The sequence below is a fragment of the Dasypus novemcinctus genome, chromosome 20 (assembly GCF_030445035.2).
Source record: "Dasypus novemcinctus isolate mDasNov1 chromosome 20, mDasNov1.1.hap2, whole genome shotgun sequence".
Taxonomy (NCBI): domain Eukaryota; kingdom Metazoa; phylum Chordata; class Mammalia; order Cingulata; family Dasypodidae; genus Dasypus; species Dasypus novemcinctus.
Genome location: NC_080692.1, coordinates 28,873,669 through 28,892,051, shown reverse-complemented (window position 1 = coordinate 28,892,051; position 18,383 = coordinate 28,873,669).

Here is an 18,383-nt window from a genome sequence, read left to right as displayed (position 1 = left end):
TGTTGCTTATTGTTTGTCTTTGCTTTTTCAGGAGGCACCAGGAACCAAGCCCAGGACCTCCCACATGGGAGGCAGGTCCTCCACCGCTTGAGCCACATCCACTTCTGCCACAATCCTCTTTTAAACTCTTGACTCACTTCATGTTTCATCTGGGCGGTGAAGATGGCTGGAGAAAAACACACCACCATGCTGGCTGGTCTCAATTTAAATTGATGATCACAAACCAAAAATCCACAGGTACCGTCACAACAGCAGTATAAACTGACCCCATTTCCCCGGTCCCTTTATTCTCCCAAACGCTTTCACCTTTTTTCTCTCCTGCAAACTTCACCATCTCTCCCTTTCCTCACTCTTGACCTTCTTTTAGACAGTAGCCCTCACCTGCCTCTGGGCAGCATTCTGAAACACTCCACCTCTTCCAGGAGCACTGATTCAGCTGACCCAGAAGCTCAAACAGAAGGGATTTCCACTGCTGAAAGCTGGCCTGCTCTAGAAAGCAAAGTCCAGTTGAGCCGTACAGAAACACAGATCTTGGAACCCTGGGGAAATGGCTTTTCGCCAGCAATGAAACTCAGGCAGCAGTGCATGACTTCCTTATGGCCGATTTGGCTTGGAACACGGTGGAATCTCAGTTCGGTGCTGCGGAAACTCAGGCATGTGCAGAACTACACACAGTCTCCAACTTCTGAAAGTACAGTCCACGTGCAGGATGGCATTGAGAGTTTTCTTCTGGATTTAGGAAATGGGGAACTGGGACAACAATATTAACTCTTGAATGTAGTTGATTATGCAGATGCTTGCATTCTTTGAGGTTCTTTGCCTTTTGTACTTGCAAACATGAAATGTGTATATAAATGTGAGCCCATTATAAAGTATATGATGTTGATCTAAAAAAAAAGAAGGGAAACGGACTTGGCCCAGTGGTTAGGGCGTCCGTCTACCACATGGGAGGTCCGCGGTTCAAACCCTGGGCCTCCTTGACCTGTGTGGAGCTGGCCCATGCGCAGTGCTGATGCGTGCAAGGAGTGCCCTGCCACCCAGGGGCGTCCCTGCGTAGGGGAGCCCCACGCGCAAGGAGTGTGCCCGTAAGGAGAGCCGCCCAGCGCGAAAGAAAGTGCAGCCTGCCCAGGAATGGCACCACCCACACTTCCCGTGCGGTTGACGACAACAGAAGCGGACAAAGAAACAAGACGCAGCAAATAGACACAGAGAACAGACAACCGGGGGAGAGGGGGGAATTAAATAAATAATAAATCTTTTTAAAAAATTAAAAATTAAAAAAATTTAAAAAAAGAAAAAGATAGTAACACCTCTATGAAAAAAACTATATTTTAGTGGGGGAAAAAAGTTAAATAAGATACACTAATTGTATAAATCATTTTCTGTGTTAAAAAATTCAATATTTTACGTATATAAGTATTCCCAGAATTTCTACTGATTCACTGTAAACCAAATAGAAACCCTCAAAGCGTTTTTAACTTAGAAATCGAATTTTTTTATATGGATATAAAATAAGCCAAAGTTGCCTAAATACTTTTTAAAAAGAAGACTGGAAAATTCTAAATAAAAGAGACAGAAAAACTAAAAAAAAAAAAATTGTTCACCCTCAGATTGGTAATACTTAAATAAATAAATAGGCTATTTTTACATTGCTTAAATAAATAAAATAGGCTGTTTTTACATTGTGAGGTTTTCTGTAGCTTTTTCTTAAATTCCTAAACAGTAGAAATAGATACCTCTTACCACTCTAAGGCACTTGAGAGAGGCAGGTTTACCAGGGTCCACCTGGGATTTTTAGGAAATTTATTTTAGCACTGAAGAGGAGGACTAGAAGACCATAGGAAGCCAATCAAACCATGAAATAAGAGGGAAAGACAAAAATTAGACCGTACCCCTTCTTTAAAGAATTATTTTTTATTTATTTCTCTCCCCTTCCCCACCACCCACCCCAGTTGTCTGCTCTCTGTGTGCATTCACTATGTGTTCTTCTGTGACCTCTTCTATCTTTATCAGTGGCACCAGGAATCTGTGTCTCTTTTTGTTGCATCATCTTGCTGCGTCAGGTCTCCGTGGTTGTGGCACCATTCTTAGGCAGGCTGCACTTTCTTTTGCACTGGGCAGCTCTCCTTACAGGGCGCACTTCTTGGGCGTGGGGCTCCTCTACACAGGGAACACCCCTGCGTGGCAGGGCACTCCTTGAGCATCAGCACTGCGCATGGGCCAGCTCCATGCCGGTCAAGGAGACCCGGAGTCTCAACCGCGGACCTCCCATGTGGCAAGCAGGTGCCCTATCCACTGGGCCAAGTCAGCTTCCCCCCCTTTAATCTTATCAAATAAAACCAACTCTACCAGATTATACCATGTGATTATGGTGAAAACAGCTCTTTAGCTGAAGAGATTTAGCAGGCTTAATCTCATCAAACACCACCTCCTCCCATCTGCTCTGCTTTTCCAAATCCAGGCATTTTACCATCAGTTTGGCGCAAAAGTATCAAGTCCCCATTTTATCTGGTATCACTCAGCCAGTAGGACACCCTGAAAGTGTGGACTCTCAAATGTACTCTGTGGACTCCTACTCTAATATTTGATCATGGGGAGGGACAGAAAAGTCTGTGCACGTTCTTAAAGGAAGGCTAAGGAGAATGTGCCTTGAATCTAGGAGAATTTACGGAACCCCAAAATTTGACTATTGTGATGTAGATATGTCTGATTCCTCAGAATAGAAAAGGCAAGGGAATAGCATGGAACCAGGTGCTAAATAAAGGCCAGGAAAAGTAGATTCACTTGTCCGTGTATGATGATATGTCTAAGGTTTGATCAAGAAATATGACTTTTATTTCTGACCATCTGTTATTTAGAGAGAACCCCATGCCAGCTTGAAGCACAATGGCTGGGCTGGCTACACTGAATCCAAACCCTGTGCACGCTGGAGTCAGTGATTAGTAAAAGCTGCTCCGGAGAATAGGAATAAATAGCCTTTCAATTTCCTTTGAACATGATGGAGTGGTTTCCAGTTGCCCTTGGTAGGTGGGATTAGGAGTTTAAAATCTTTGGGGTGGGCAGGAAGTTTTGGCAGGAAGAGATGTTTTAGAGAATTATCAGGTGATCTTTTTTCCCCTTCTTCTGGAAACTTTTTCCTCCCTGTCCAGTGGTGTTGCAGAAGAAGTAGGAATTTCTGAGAAATATTTCTGCTCACCCTAAGCCTTGTGTTGGAAGGATCAGAAAGTCCCGTACTGGGAGCTATACTCCTTGTACTTTTAAGAGAATGGAGGACCCCCACAAAGCTGCAGTAAGTATGGAGAAACAGGGCTTTGGTAGGTGATATGTGAGAAGGACTGTTGGCTACCCAGGGAGCAGGGGAAACTAGATGGACCTGGAATTCTGTGGTTTGCTTTTTCATTTTTCACATTTTCTTAAGGTTTTACAATTCTGAAAAGTGCAGCTTGATGCCTGAAAAGGAAAAGATCTGGAGTAAGGAAGAATTTGACAGAAGAGGAAAGCATCCTAGAAGGTTGAGGAGGAATCCAAAAAGCAAACCCATCCTGGAGACCCTGTGGGTCCATTTTAGACACCCCAGAAAGGTTAATGCCCACCAGGTACAAGTGCTGGCAAGTTTCTGGACTGGTCACCTGATCAGGTAAGCCCTTCCAGTTTTCTTCTCAAGGTAAATGTCTTGTCCTTATCAGTCTTATTCCTAGGGCTTGCTCCACATCTCACATATACCATGGTCCTTGGATTGTACTGATCTTGCTACTTAATTCCTTTTTTTCAGGTTAGACGCTGGTTTAAAAGAAAGAGATTCCTTGGAAACATTACAAAAGGAATATTTCCAGAGACAAAAGAAATCACCTGGATTAGTAAGAAAGGTAGGAAATGCAGAGAAGTGTGGGAACTCGGAGAACAGAGGCCTGAGGGGGACATCTGGTCAGACTCAGCAGTTGACCTAATGGTTCATGCAAAACACAGCTGTCCAGACTATGGGTGAGATGTCCCAAAAAGTGCCCAACCACTATCGGTGGGATGGAGGCTCCCACTTGTGAAAGTTTTTACTATGGGGGGGAGAGGTGTTTATTATGTATTTTCCTGCTTTGTCCTATTGCTTAATCTTTCTTCAAAGAGAAATGCACTTGCCGGCACCCTTTCCATTTCCTCATCTCCTATTTATTGTACGCCACATCACATCAGACTTCTGGCTCTTGTCACTCCACTGAAAAAGACTGAGTTTTTACGATGGGCGTGGCATTATTCTAGGTACAAGGGATAAGTGGTTATGAATCAGACATGAAACTTTCCTTATAGGGATGGGAGAAATAATAAACAAGTAGACCATTGAACAAGGTCATTCCTGCTGGCGATAAGTACCAGTAAAAATGATAAAGGAATGTGGTAAAGAGTTCCAGGAAGGTGCTGGAGGAGGGGACAACACTAAACAGCATGGTTAGATAAAACCTTCCCTAGGAGGTAGTTTGCAGTGGACTCAGAACCACGAGGCCAGGCATTAGAATATCTTGGGGAAGAATTTCTAAACAAAGCAAATAGTAAATGCAGAGACTCTGAGATGAGAGAGAGCTTGACATGACCAAGGAATGAAAGAGAGTGTGAAGGTGGATTAGATGTAGGGCGGGTAAAGGTTGGAACCTGAGTAATAGCTGGAAGGCTAGGCAATGGCAGAGTGGCAGGAAGAAATCAAGAGCGTGTTTTAGATTGTTCATCTCGAGGTTCCTATTACGCACTGAGGTTGAAAGGTCAAGGATGTATTTCCAGGGAGAGGTCAATATTGGACGTTAGACCTTTCAGTCATTGCATCTACATGGTATTTATACTCCTGAGGTTTTCTATAAGAGAGACAAGCTTTAAAACACTCTGACAATAGGAACTGAGCAGAGGAGGAGGTGTCAGCAAAGAGCTCTAGTCAGGAACAACCAGAAAGAGGAAAATCTCCTTGCGGTCACGGAAGCCTGGAGAGAGGAGTCTTCCAGAAAGAAGGGAGTAACCAAACGGAGGCTGATGAATGTTAAGAAGCTGAGGACTGAAAAGGGATCGCCCATTCCAGCTCCTTCCAGCTCCTTTTATAGTAAACTTTATGCTGGATGAACTTTCTAAACACAAATCTCATCATCCCCCCTCCATTCACAATCCTGGGGCTGCTTAAAACTTTCAAAGATTTTCCAGTTGTCTTACGATAAAATAAGATGGTCCCCAACAGCCACTCCTCCCGCCCTCACCTGTTCTACGTCAGCCACACTGGTTATAGTTCAGGCTCCTGTTCACCATGCCCCTTCCTGCCAGGTATCCCTGCCTGTTTTTCCTCTGTCCAGAAGCTTGGGCCCTCCTTTTTCATCTAATTCACTCGCAATGATTCCTGAAAATCTAAGCTTGGGTTCAACTAACAATAACGGTTAAACTTTTGAGAACTTAAAACCTGTCACCTGCTGTTTTAAACATTGTTGAATGTTTTATGTCATTCAGTCCTCACAACACCTTATAAATTGGTACTATTATTATCCCATTTCATAGACGGGGATACTGAGGCACAGAGCAGGTGAAGTGTCTTGACCTCGCCTTGGTGAAGCAGGATTTGATGCTCCCAGCCACGGGGCTTCACATCATGCTCCTTACCTCACTCTGTTTAATTTGACTCACCTCGTCTGCCTCCCCCCAGGGCACCACAGTGTCACCAGCATCTGCCAAATGTCTGGGTTTTAGTAGATGAGCAGCGAATACTTGTTAAATGAATGACTAGGAACAGAAATGTTTCCCTTTCTTCCCCCAGGGCCAACAACAGCAGCCACAGCAACGCCAGCGGGTCCCTGCTGGGAACCAGAGCCCAGAGGTCCCATCCCCGAGACCGTGAGAACCGCAGTCTGGGGCAGCCAAGGCCCAGGTCCTGCTCTGGATGAACTACCTTCTCATGAACTTCAGGTACACGCCTTAGAACTCCTCCAGTGACTTCAGCCACCAGCTCTCTTTTAGTAACCTCAATTCTAAATGTAGGTACTTACCACCCAGCCTGAAAACAAAAACAAACAAAAATGTCCTGCTTTGAATCCCCATCTCCCAATTGCTCTCCATCCATCCCTTTCAAATTCAAATTTCTTGAAAAAGCAAACCCCATTCCCTACTACTACTTTCATATTTTTAATCCACTCTACCCAAAAACACCCTAAGACATTACTTTTCATGGAAAAATGGGTTTTTATGAAATAGTGCTGGGAATAATCAGAGACTGACTTTGTTTTAATGTCATAACTTGGCAAAATTAGTAGTCAATTTTTTGTTATCTGCCCCTCCTCACCTGCACATCTGATATTGGTTCTAGGTTTGTGTTATTTTGTTCTGAGAACTTATTAGTCTGTCAAACAACATTTTTAAAAAACCTGATCTGCTCATTAATCACAGGTCCATGTTGTATATTTTTTCTTAATTTCAACATATTTATGTTTATTAATATTAATACTTACTGATTATGCATATTTTAATAAAATCATCTACATATTGCTAAATCCAAGGGATTCTTGCCTGTCTTTATTTTACTAAACCTTTTTGCTTTGTTGTGCACTGGAATTTATGCCTTTCTTCTTGAAATTCTCTATTTCTTTAGAAACTAAAATGTGGTACTCTTTTGACCAATTTTGTTTTACTCTCCTTTTTGGACACTAATTTCTATCCTGTCCCAGAGAGCACACTTGCCTAAAAACCTACAAATATCTTCCCCTAACCCTCTCATTCTGAAACATGATTAAAACTGTCTAATGAGTAGGTTTATTAAATTCAATATGACTTGATCTACAAGATTTCTGATGGTTTGGGGAAGTCATCAGTCAACAGTGACTTTATTTCTGGATACCTTTTGTATAACTACTAACTAAAGACTTCTGAAGTCTTTTAGCCAGAATACATAAAGAACACTTACAATTCAATGATAAGACACCATGCAGAAACAACTGAAAAACAAACCCCCACAAATTTGAATACTTTACAAACGAAGAGATATACAAATGGCCAATAATCATATTAAATGATACTCAACATCACTATTCATCAGGGAAATGCAAATAAAAAACACAGTGCAATAATACTATATATAATCTTTAGAACGGTAAGCTTGAGAAGACTGGCAGTACCAAGTGTTGGCAGTTCTCGGGTATCGCTGATGGTTAAGCACAACTTCATAATCTGTCACAGTAATTACACTCCTTCAGTATTACCTGAGGGAACTTAAATTGTATATCCACATGAAGATTTATGCAGAGATGTTCATAACAGCTTTATTCAGCCCAAACCTGAAAATAATCCAGAGTCATCAATAGGTGAATAGATAAAACAAATTGGATTATTGTCAAAAACTCATCGAAATATATACTTAAAATGGGAGGACTTTTTGTATGTAAACTATACTTGAATAAAGTTAATTTTAAAAATCATATAGGTGTTTTCATTCATCCTGAGGGGCAATGCCATCCCCCAGCACCACAGAAGGCTTGGGCATTGAGGCAGACAATGACAGCGTCACCTATTTTAAACGCCATAAAACATTATCATTATTATTATTGTTATTGTTTATTCAAAATTTAGAAATTACTGCAATTCTAAGATATTCAGTAGCAGTGGGTTTACCAAAAGGTAACTAGGAAAACCCAAATTTCTGAAAATTAAGCAATATTTGTCCTTCTAATTAACCCTTGAGTCAAAGAAGAATTCAGTGGAAATAATAAATTTTTTTGGTTTTGTTTTATATATATATATATATACACACACACACATATATATAACAGATACTTAGATTACACAAATGTTACATAAAAATATAGGGGATTCCATATGGCCTGCTCCCTACCCTTCCCACATTTTCCTACATTAACAACATCCTTCATTAGTGTGGTACATTTGTTACAATTGATGCACACATTTTGGAGCATTGCCACTAAGCATGGATTATAGTTTACATTGTAGTTTACACTCCTGCACAATTTTATAAATTAAGACAAGATATATAATGGCCTCTATCTGTCATTGCAATGTCATTCAGGATAATTCCCAAGTCCCAAAATGTCCCCACATTACACCTATTTTTTCCTCTCCCTCCCCTCAGAACCTCTGGTGGCCCCTGTCTCCATATCAATGATAAAAGTTCTTCACATTAAGTCTACCATAGAATAACTAATAACTACTATAGTCCAAAATTTTAAACTGAATAAAATTGAGCACGTGACAAATCAAAATTTGTTGGATGCTATCAAAGCAAAGCTTTGAGGGAAATTTGTATCCTTAAATGCATATATTAGAAAGGAATGAAGCCAGCTAATTAGTGATCTGTATGTTTGCCTCAAGAAATTAGATCACAAACAGCAATATAAAACCTCCAAAATAATATATAAGAAACAATGATGAGAAATTAATAAAATTCAAAATAAATGTGCAATAGAGAAATTCTACAAATCCAATAGTTGGTTCTTTAAAATAATTAATAAAGTTGACAATGCAGCAACATTGATTAGGGAAATAAGAGAAAAACTCAAGCGCCAGTATCAGGAATGAAAATGGAGACATCATTAAAGATCTGAAGTTTTGAAAAGATCATGAGTGGATATAATCATAACTATATATATTAAACAAAATTTTAATTTATTTGAAATTTTAGAGAAAATGGAAAAATACCTAGATAAACACAGTTTGCCAAAATTGACACGGGAAAATAAAAAGTCTGTACAGTCATATCTACTAAAGAAACTGAATCTGTCATTAATACCCCTTCCCAAGAGATAAGTATAGGTCTATCGGTCAGCTCCATCAGTGGTCTTGCAAGCATTTAAGGAAAAAATAACATTCTTAACAAAAACTTTCTGCCACAGGGAAAGAGGTAATACTTAACAAATTGGTTTATGAGGTCATCCTGTACATATGCAAAAATTCAACAAGGATCATTCAAAAATAAATAAGTAAATAAATAAGAGAAAAATCACAGGCCAATCTCTGATGAAATTGTTTGGATGCAAGTTTTTCTAAAGAAAATATGATCAAATTCGGTCAATAAACATATAAAAACAGATAAAACAATACAATCAAATTTGTTTATTCCTTAAGAACAAGGCTGAATTAATCCTAAAAATTAATATACCAAGAATGTAGAATGGTGCAACCACTGCAGAGGATAGTTTGGTGGTTCCTCAGGAAGCTAAGTGGCAATCCCATTAGTAGGAATATGCCCAGAAGAATTGAAAGAAGGGATGCAAAAAAATATATGCACACCAATGTTTATGTCAGCATTATCCACAATTGCCAAATGTTGGAAGCAACCCAAGTGTCCATCAACAGATGAATGGATAAGCAAAATGTGATATATACATACATTAGAGTAGTACTCAGCCGTAAGAAGGAATGAGGTATTGACACATGTGACAACATGAATGAATATCAAAGACTTATGTTGAGTGAAGTAAGCCAGTCACTAACAGACAAATATTGTATATTGATATGAACTGAGGATATTGGGCAGAATCACAGAGGTAAAGTCTGAAAGATAGATTACCAGGAGATATTAACAGAGATTGATGAGCTGATGATCAGTTTGGGCAGAATCTATGATAAGATGGATGGCGGTGGTTTGGCAGTGGAGGGGGTGATGGTGGTACAGCGATGTGAGTGGGGTCTATGTGCTGGAGCATGAGTGTGAGCAGGGTTGGGGGGTGGGTTTGGCTATCCATAGAGTTGGGGGTGGGGGGAGGGCTGGAGGAAGTGCCTAATAAAAGAAAACAGACCAACATGTCAAGCCTTCAATATTAATGCATGTAACCATGAACCTTATTCTTGTACAATTGAAACTCAGCTTAAAAATTATTGCCTAAGAGTTTCCTCCTGAAAACCTCCTTGTTACTCAAATGTGACCTCTCGCTAAGCCAAATTTAGCAAATAAACTCACTGCCTTCCTCCTGGTGTGAGATATGACTTCTGGGGAATAAGCTTCTCCGGCATCAAGGAATTAATACCAAGTGCCAACCTGCAATGCATTTGGAAAAAGTCTTGACCAAAATAGGGAAACATTAAATATGATACAGTTTTTACAGCTTAAGAGATTTCAAAGTGAGTCAAGAGGTCATTCCGGAGATTATGCTTACGCACGTCTCAGGCAGATCTCACTGCCACAGGAAACAAAACCTCATGCAGGGGTGCTCCCAAGGACTCTAGAGACATCTGTACACTATAGACAAGGCACACAACTCCATGAAATCAGCACCACATCGGTGGGCCTTACTCTGGAATATATCATAACCTGTTTCCCCAATGTATCAGAGTTAGACTTATTTATAATTTCCTTACACATAATTCTTCCACCCCTTTTATTCGAACCTATAATTAGCACTATAACCATTAAATATATGTCCCAGAGACTTAACTCTTCTAGCTGTTCATAGGCCAGTTTGAGCCCTGAATCTCAGGAAAGTTTTAACACCCACTCTCCATTCATCAGGCTCTCCCAGAATAACTAACAGAATGATGATGATGGACAAACCCCATCCCAAAAAGCAAAGATTATCTACAACTGCAGGCAAACAGATTCTTACATCTGCCCCTTAAGATCTAAGCCCCCTCTCAATCTGAAGCAGAGCAGGCATCACCATCCCCAAATCCTCAAGATTGAGGAATGAGCAAACCTAAGGCGACAATGCAACCATGGACCAAAATAGACTTATTATTGTAGTAATGGAAGACCTTGTAACATTGATATAAAGACAGTGGTTACCAGAGGTTCTGAGGGAAGGGAAGAATAGGTGGAACAGAGGGCATTTTTAGGGCATTGGAATTGTTCTGTATGATACTGCCATGACAGATACAGGCCATCATACATTTTGTCAAAACCTATATAATTGTATGGTGCAAAGTGTAAACCATAATATAATCTATAGTCCTTCCTTGGATAGTAGCAATGCTTTAAAATTTGTTTATCAGTTGTAACAAATGTACCAGACTAATGTAAGATGCTATTAATAGGGGAAAGTGTGATAAGGGGAGGGGCAGAGTATATGGGAATCCCCTATCCTCTCCATGTAACATGTCTGTAATCTGAAACTTCTTTAAAAATAAAGTTTATTATATGAAATAAAATTAATATCATACCACAATAACTGAATAAAATAATATTCGCATGATCATCTCAGTAGATGCAGAAAAAGCTTTTGCTTTAAAAAATCCATTGATGAGGATAAAGCAAAAACTCTTAGCAAAGTAGGAAGAGAAGGGAAATTCTTTAATCTGGTAAATCCTACAGGCAAACATCAAACATATTTAATGGTAAAATATTGAAAGATTTCTCCACTGTCACCATTTATATTCAGTGGTATGCTACTTTAGGGTTGAGTCAGTGTGGAAAAGCAAGAAAAATAATGGAAAGTATATACATATTATAAAGGAAAAACTAAAATGGTTGTTATAAATAGAAAACCTGTCTGTGTGCCTAGACTATCCTAAATGATCTTCAGATAATCTGTTAGAATAAAGCAAGTCACTGGATACAAAGTCTCCATTAATGCAAAGTCACCTACATTAATAAATCGTATTTTTTTTAAAAGGATTTTATTTATTTATTTATTTCTCTCCTCCCCCCCGCCCCCGTGGTCTGTTCTCTGTGTTTATTTGCTTCCTCGTCTTCCTTTTCGGCTTCTGTTGTTGTCAGCGGCACGGGAATCTGTATTTCTTTTTGTTGCATCATCTTGTGTGTCAGCTCTCCGTGTGTGCTGCGCCATTCCTGGGCAGGCTGCACTTTCTTCCAGGCTGGGCGGCTCTCCTTATGGGGCGCACTCCCTGCACGTGGGGCTCCCCTACGCGGGGGACACCTCTGCGTAGCAGGCACTCCTTGCGTGCATCAGCACTGCGCATGGCCAGCTCCACACGGGTCAAGGAGGCCCGGGGTTTGAACCGCAGACCTCCCATGTGGTAAGCGGATGCCATAACCACTGGGTCAAGTCTGCTGCCCCCAGCCATTGGATCTTGAGCAAGTTAATTGCTAGTTTCTTAACCTGAAAGATAAAATTACTACAACACTTTTGAGATGAAGTATGTAAAACTCCTAACACCTTAACATTTACTTAGCACATTTAGCACTTTCCCCTCATTATTACCCAACATTTAGATTCCTTAATTGAGCAAATTTTGTCACTTTTCTGAATAAATTCCCTGCAGTAATTTACTTGATGCCAAGTAAATTATAAAATTCAGGGAGAGAAATTAATTAATTAATTTTAAAAAAGATCCAATCGCTGGAATAAGGGTAAACTCAGAATTCAAACCCAGGTCTGAACACCTGCTTTTCCAGGTTGCCCAAACCATACCACACCACTGACAGTTTTAAGAGCAAGGGTTGGGAAACTGGACTAATCTGAGAAAAATTTGCAACAGGAGAAAATAGTCATAAAAATTCTATAAATCTACTGTGACCAAAGGATATTCATCTTTTTAAACTGAAAAACTTTGACATTTTGAAGAACATGTGTGTAAAGATCTTAAGGAAAGATTATAATGCTTTAAGAGCAGTGGGTATGAAACAAGAGATTTTGAGTTGAAGGGTTAGGCAATAAAGACAAGTACAGGAAAAGGGGAAATAAATGTGAGAGCCAGAATACTCAAGTAGACGAGGACAGGGGTGAAAAGGAGTCCTTACAATAAAATAGACCAACTATCACAGCCAAGAGGAGCCTATCAAGACATGGCAACTAAATGCAATGTACTTTAGCTGGGATTCTGGAACAGAAAAAGGATATTAAATAAAAACTAGGGAAACTGAATAAAGGATGGACTTTAGTTAATAATAATGTATCTATATATTGGTTTATTAATTGTGACAAATGTACCACACTAAAGTAAAATAATAATAGGGGGAATGGGATGTGGGATGTATGGGAATTCTCTGTATATTGGCTCAATTTTTCTTTAAATCTGAACTATTCCAAAATGACTTTATTTTTTAATTATAAAAAATAAATAAATAACATTGACCTAGAATACTATTTTGGAAATCACCATCTGGATGTATCTGATACATTGATCTCAAAATGCCTAAAATTTAATTAATGCTTTTCTTCCCCAATATTATTCGTCTTCTTGCAATTCAGAGCTGAATGATTGGCACCAGAACCTATCCAGACACTCAAGCCAGAAAAAGTGTCCTAGTGCTCGATCCCCATTTTTGCTACCTACATCAAATAGGTTGCCTCATCCTGTAAATTCTACCTTATTGTAATTCAAAGCCATCCAGTCCACTCTCTCTGGTGGCTCCTGCTTTAGTAAAGACTATTATTACTTTTATCAAGATCAATAGTCAGCAAATTTTGTCTGTAAAGAGCCAAATAGTAAATAATCTTAGGATTTGTGAGCCACACAGTCTCTATGACAACTACTAAACTCGGCTGAGGAAGCAGCCATAGATGATATGTACACAAATATGGTTGTGTTCCAATAAAACTTTATTTAAAATACTGATATGTGAATTTCATATACTTTCACGAGTCACAAAATATTATTCTTCTTTTGAAATTTTCTTTTCTTGTTTTACGTAACCATTTAAAAATGTTAAAACCATTCTTAACTTATGGGTCATATAAAAACATGCCAGTTTGCCACCCCCTACTCTGGATTATTGCATTATTCTTTTCATGGGTCTTCCTGCTTCTATTATTGCTTCTTCCCCCCGTTCTTTCTAGGTATTCTTTATAAAACTGGTTTTATTATCGCCTACTTAAAAAAAAAAAAACCTTCAGTGGCTTCCCATTGCCTACAGGATAAAATCCAAAGAACTTAGCATGACATAGACCTCTATATAACCTGGATCCTAACTACCATTTTTTTAAGCATCATCTCTATCCATACCTGCATCAACTATGTGTAGTCCCCAGTAGATATCAGGGTACTTTGTAATTCTTGCCTTTTTTCCTCTTCTGTTCATCTTTTCAAGACTCAGTTCTAGTGCCACTCTTTTTATGATGATATTTCTAACTCATCTCCCACCAAGATAGAAGTCCCTCATTTGTACTCCTTCTGTATATCTCATCACATATTTCTACCTTAGCTTCAGTAACACTTCAATGTACTTATTTGTTTGCATGGCTAGTTCTCCACACTACATTGTAAAGCACTTTGGTATAGGAAACATACATAATTCACTCTCCCACCCCACGTCAAGCTTTAAGCACAGCACCTGACATTTCATATGTACTTAATTAAATATTGGTTGAATGAATAAATAAATGGATCCCAAAAATACAGCATAGAGAAAAATAATCAATGTAATAGTTAACACTTACTGAGCACCTCTACATGCCAACCACCTTTCTGACCCATTTGCATGTATCAGCTCACTTCAGTGTGCTTTATACTTAAGGAAGCTGAGGTACAGAAATGTGAAACTGCTAGTCATATAACCAGTGGGAAGAACTAGAATTCAAAATCAGGCTGACTCCATCTCTGAAAAACAAAAGAATTTGGAAAAGGTCTAAAGAACACTGGATTTTGAGATTCTTGGACCTTTAACAAAAACGCCAGCTAGTCCACGGTGCTGCTGGAAATTCCCTCTTAATCTGGGTAGTGCTTACATGGGGTGTATAGATAAATAAAAATCCATTAAGCTGTACATTTGAGATTTGTTTACTTCACTGTGGAAGTTATTTCCTAATTTAAGTAAAATTTTAGGACACTTCTCGGCTTTTCCTCACCTTGCGCTAATCGTTTCTAGTACCTTCAACAAATGGTTCCTTAAATTGGAATTCCTCTTTCAGTTTCATGCTCTTTGCTCTGGCTTTGAATTCTTTCCTCCACATGGTTAAACTGCACATTATTCTTGGGAGGCAGAGATATCTTGATCCTGCTACCTCTTTTCTTTACAGTAACTAGAATATTCAGATGTCCCGAACTATTCTAAGTACAATATTTAAAAGCAGCACCTCAATCAGTGTTAACAGCAGTTCGTTTATTGACTACCAGCTAATTAGAGCAATAGTTAAGGTAAGATAAGAGATTCATCACAGGTGCTAGAGTTCTCCTTTTTCTCTCCCCACCACTACCATCTTCCTCCATCCCAGGCCACACCCCTCTGCCTATAATCACAGACTTTTCCAAGTTCTTCCTCATTCTTCAACACCTATGGAGCAACAGAAGAACCTGTTCTCTTCTGGTCTGAGATCACCTGGTCCCAGAGCAAGTTTATTTGTTTGCTAAACTTTGATAGGCATTCCTGGATATTACTCCACATGCCCCCTAGCTGGCCCTAACGGGGTGAAAAGAGAATTCTCTTTTTACTCGGGTCAGGTTCCCTGAGGGTAGGGTGGAAGGAGGGAATAGCAACTGGTAATAGCAGGGCTCTCCAGGTCACAACCTCTGGACAATTCAGTTTGAGGCTTGACCCTCCTGAAGTTTGCATTAGGAGACCTTATACTGTTGTAATTTTAAAATTTTCATTGTGGTAACATATATACAACCCACCATTTACCATTTTAACCACTTCGAAGACCATAGATTTTGGTAAATATAATTTAGTCCCTGAATGTTAAGAAATCCAAAGCTGAGCCATGGGTCAGAAATTTGTCTTATAGAGTTCTTGTAATTCTCCAGTTTCATAGATGTCAGTGTTCTAGGCACTGCAGCGATTCATAAATAACTATTAAGATTTCCCCCTACTGTCACCCACTGTATCCTAGAATGAGTGCTTCTCACACTTTAGGTACAGAGGAATTACAGATTCCTAAAAAACAGATTCCTGGGATCCACCACCCAGAGATTCTGATTCAGCCCGCCTAAAACTTTGCATTTCTAACAAGCTCTCAGGCGATGCGAACTCTCTGGTCTGCAGCTGGAGTTACTAATGTAGCGGGGAATCCAAACACACACAAAAAGTGTCACTAAAATGCACACTGGTAACCACGGTACGATAGGCGAGAGCAGTGGAGGTACCTAAGTCACTGGGGAAGAGGTGCTGCCCAGACCTGAGCTGTCCTGGCGGAGAACTGACAATGAACCAGGCAGAGTGGGCAGAAAAGCATTCGGGGCAGGAGAGGATTGCTTGGGTAAAGTTTTTCCGGAGCTTGAAGTTGGTCTGAGAGGCAGGCAGCAAAACACACTGAGGAGGGTCCTCTTTACCCATGTGTGGAGCCTGAGATCCTAAGCAGAGGGATAACAAGGCTGACTTGGAGGGAGATCACCCTGGCTCACTCTGGAGATAGGGCATGAGGTAAGCCCAGGAAGAGGGCAAGGGAAGGTGTTGGGCATACAGGGGGCAGATTAGAGAAGGGTTATCAAGACATGGCTGCTGAATGAATCAAGTGTGGGACGATGGAAAAAGGAGTGGTTGATGTCCCGTATTTGCCTCTTTTTTTTTCCCCCACTCTTATTTTTTATTCTGTATTGTCTTTTTTTATTATCTTTTTTTTTTACAGATACATAGATGACACAAAATCATATTTGCCTCTTGAGTGAATCTTTAATTGGAATTCAAACATAGTGCACATGGTAGTCATGGATAAACAAGATTGACCTTGAGAAGATTTATTTAAAGACATACGTGAAGATTTATTATATTGTCCATAATACTTCGTAGGTTTGGAAGTTTTCATAATAATAAAGTTATTTCAGTGTGCTTGTGTTCCTTTAGCTACAAAAGGCAGAGTAAGTGTGGAAAAATGCTGTGTAAATCCATTTGGAAACTTTAAATTGGAAGTTGTGATTGTTGTGTGTTACAAGTTACACCACAAGGTAATTTTAGAGTCGTCTATCTCCCATAGAAGGTGGAAGAATTTTTGTAAATTAGATTAAACTCTTCTAGAACTCCAGGCTCATTGAATGATCAGTTTAGGGGACCTATGACCTAGAGGCCCAGAGCATTGTTATTTTTTAAGAGTTATTTTCTATGTCACACTGAATTGCAGTTTAATTTTTAAATGTAAGAAAATGCCTCCCACCCTTAATTTGCTAACAAAGCCCTAGTTTTCAGTTAGGTCCATTCCTTTATTAACAAATAATCTTTGAGCACCTGTTCTAGAACAATAGTTCTCAAACATTAGCATACACAAGAAGCACCTCAAGAACTTGTTAAAACACAGATTCCTAGTCTCCTCTACCAGAGATTCCTGTTCAGGAATTCTGTGGGAAAACCCACCAAGTTGTGGCTCTAAAAGGCTCCCAGTCACACTGATATTGCTGATCTGTAGACCATATCTTCTAGGACTGGGATAGTAAACAAAAGAGGCAAAAATCAAAATAATTGCCTTCCTGGAACTTATATTCTAGCAGAAGTGGGGGAGATAGAAGAAATAGATAGATGATTGATAGATGATAGAAATAGAATGTATATTATGAAAGATGGTGATAAATAACTATAAGAAAAATAAAGTGGAGGAGCATAGGGAGTGAAACGTCACTGAGGAGTTAAGTAAGGATTTAAAGGAGGTGAGAGAGCAAGGAAAAGATAAAAGTAAGGGCAAATGCCCTGATGCTAGAATTTTTCAGACTTGTTCAAGGATGGGCAAGGAGGCTTTGGGGGTAGGGAGAGTACAAGGAGACAAATTAGAGGTAAGAGGAGGCTTTGTAAGTCAGCTCTTTGACTTCTTATTTAGAATGAGAGAAATCCAAAGGGAGAATTTAAGCAAAGGAATGGCTTGATCTGATTTGTCTATTAAAAAAAAAATCTGGCAAATACATTGAGAATAGATTATAGAACGGCTAGGGTGGAAACAGAGAAACCAGTTAGGAGGCTTTTGATAATCCAGGTGATAGATGGTGGTTGGATAGGGTGGTAGCCTTGGAGGTATTTAGAAAAGGCTGAGGGCAGCCTGGATTGGCACAGGTCACATCTGACCTTACCCTTCTGCAGGACACAGGGGTAAATTCCAAATCCCCAGCTCTCCTGTGACATAGGCAACAACAAAAGAAATACATGCCCCTTAAAAAAATATTTCTTGCTACTCTGATGAGTCACCAAGCCCGTGTGATGATCAAAAAATCACTCAACAGTGGAAAAAGAAAACAGGTTGAAAAATAAAAAATAAAAGAAGCGATTGGATTCTAGATCTCTTTTGAAGGCATAGTCAACAGAGATGGCTCTGAAGAATTTAGCCTGAGCAACTGGAAAGATGGAATTGTTACCCACTGGGATGAAGACAACCATGAGAAGTCTGTCATCTAGGGAATAACTTTTGAGAGTTTGGTTTTGGAAATACTAATCTTTTTTTCTTTTTTCTTTTTTTTTTTTTTTGAGTTTTGTAAAAATATAATTCCATAAACATGGCCCATATGCCCAATATTTGAAAGTGTATGAAGTCTTCCAGAATTGATTAGAACACTCTGCAGTTGAGATAGTACAAAAGAAAAGATCTCTGTACATGAAGAAGAATAACATGGTATGG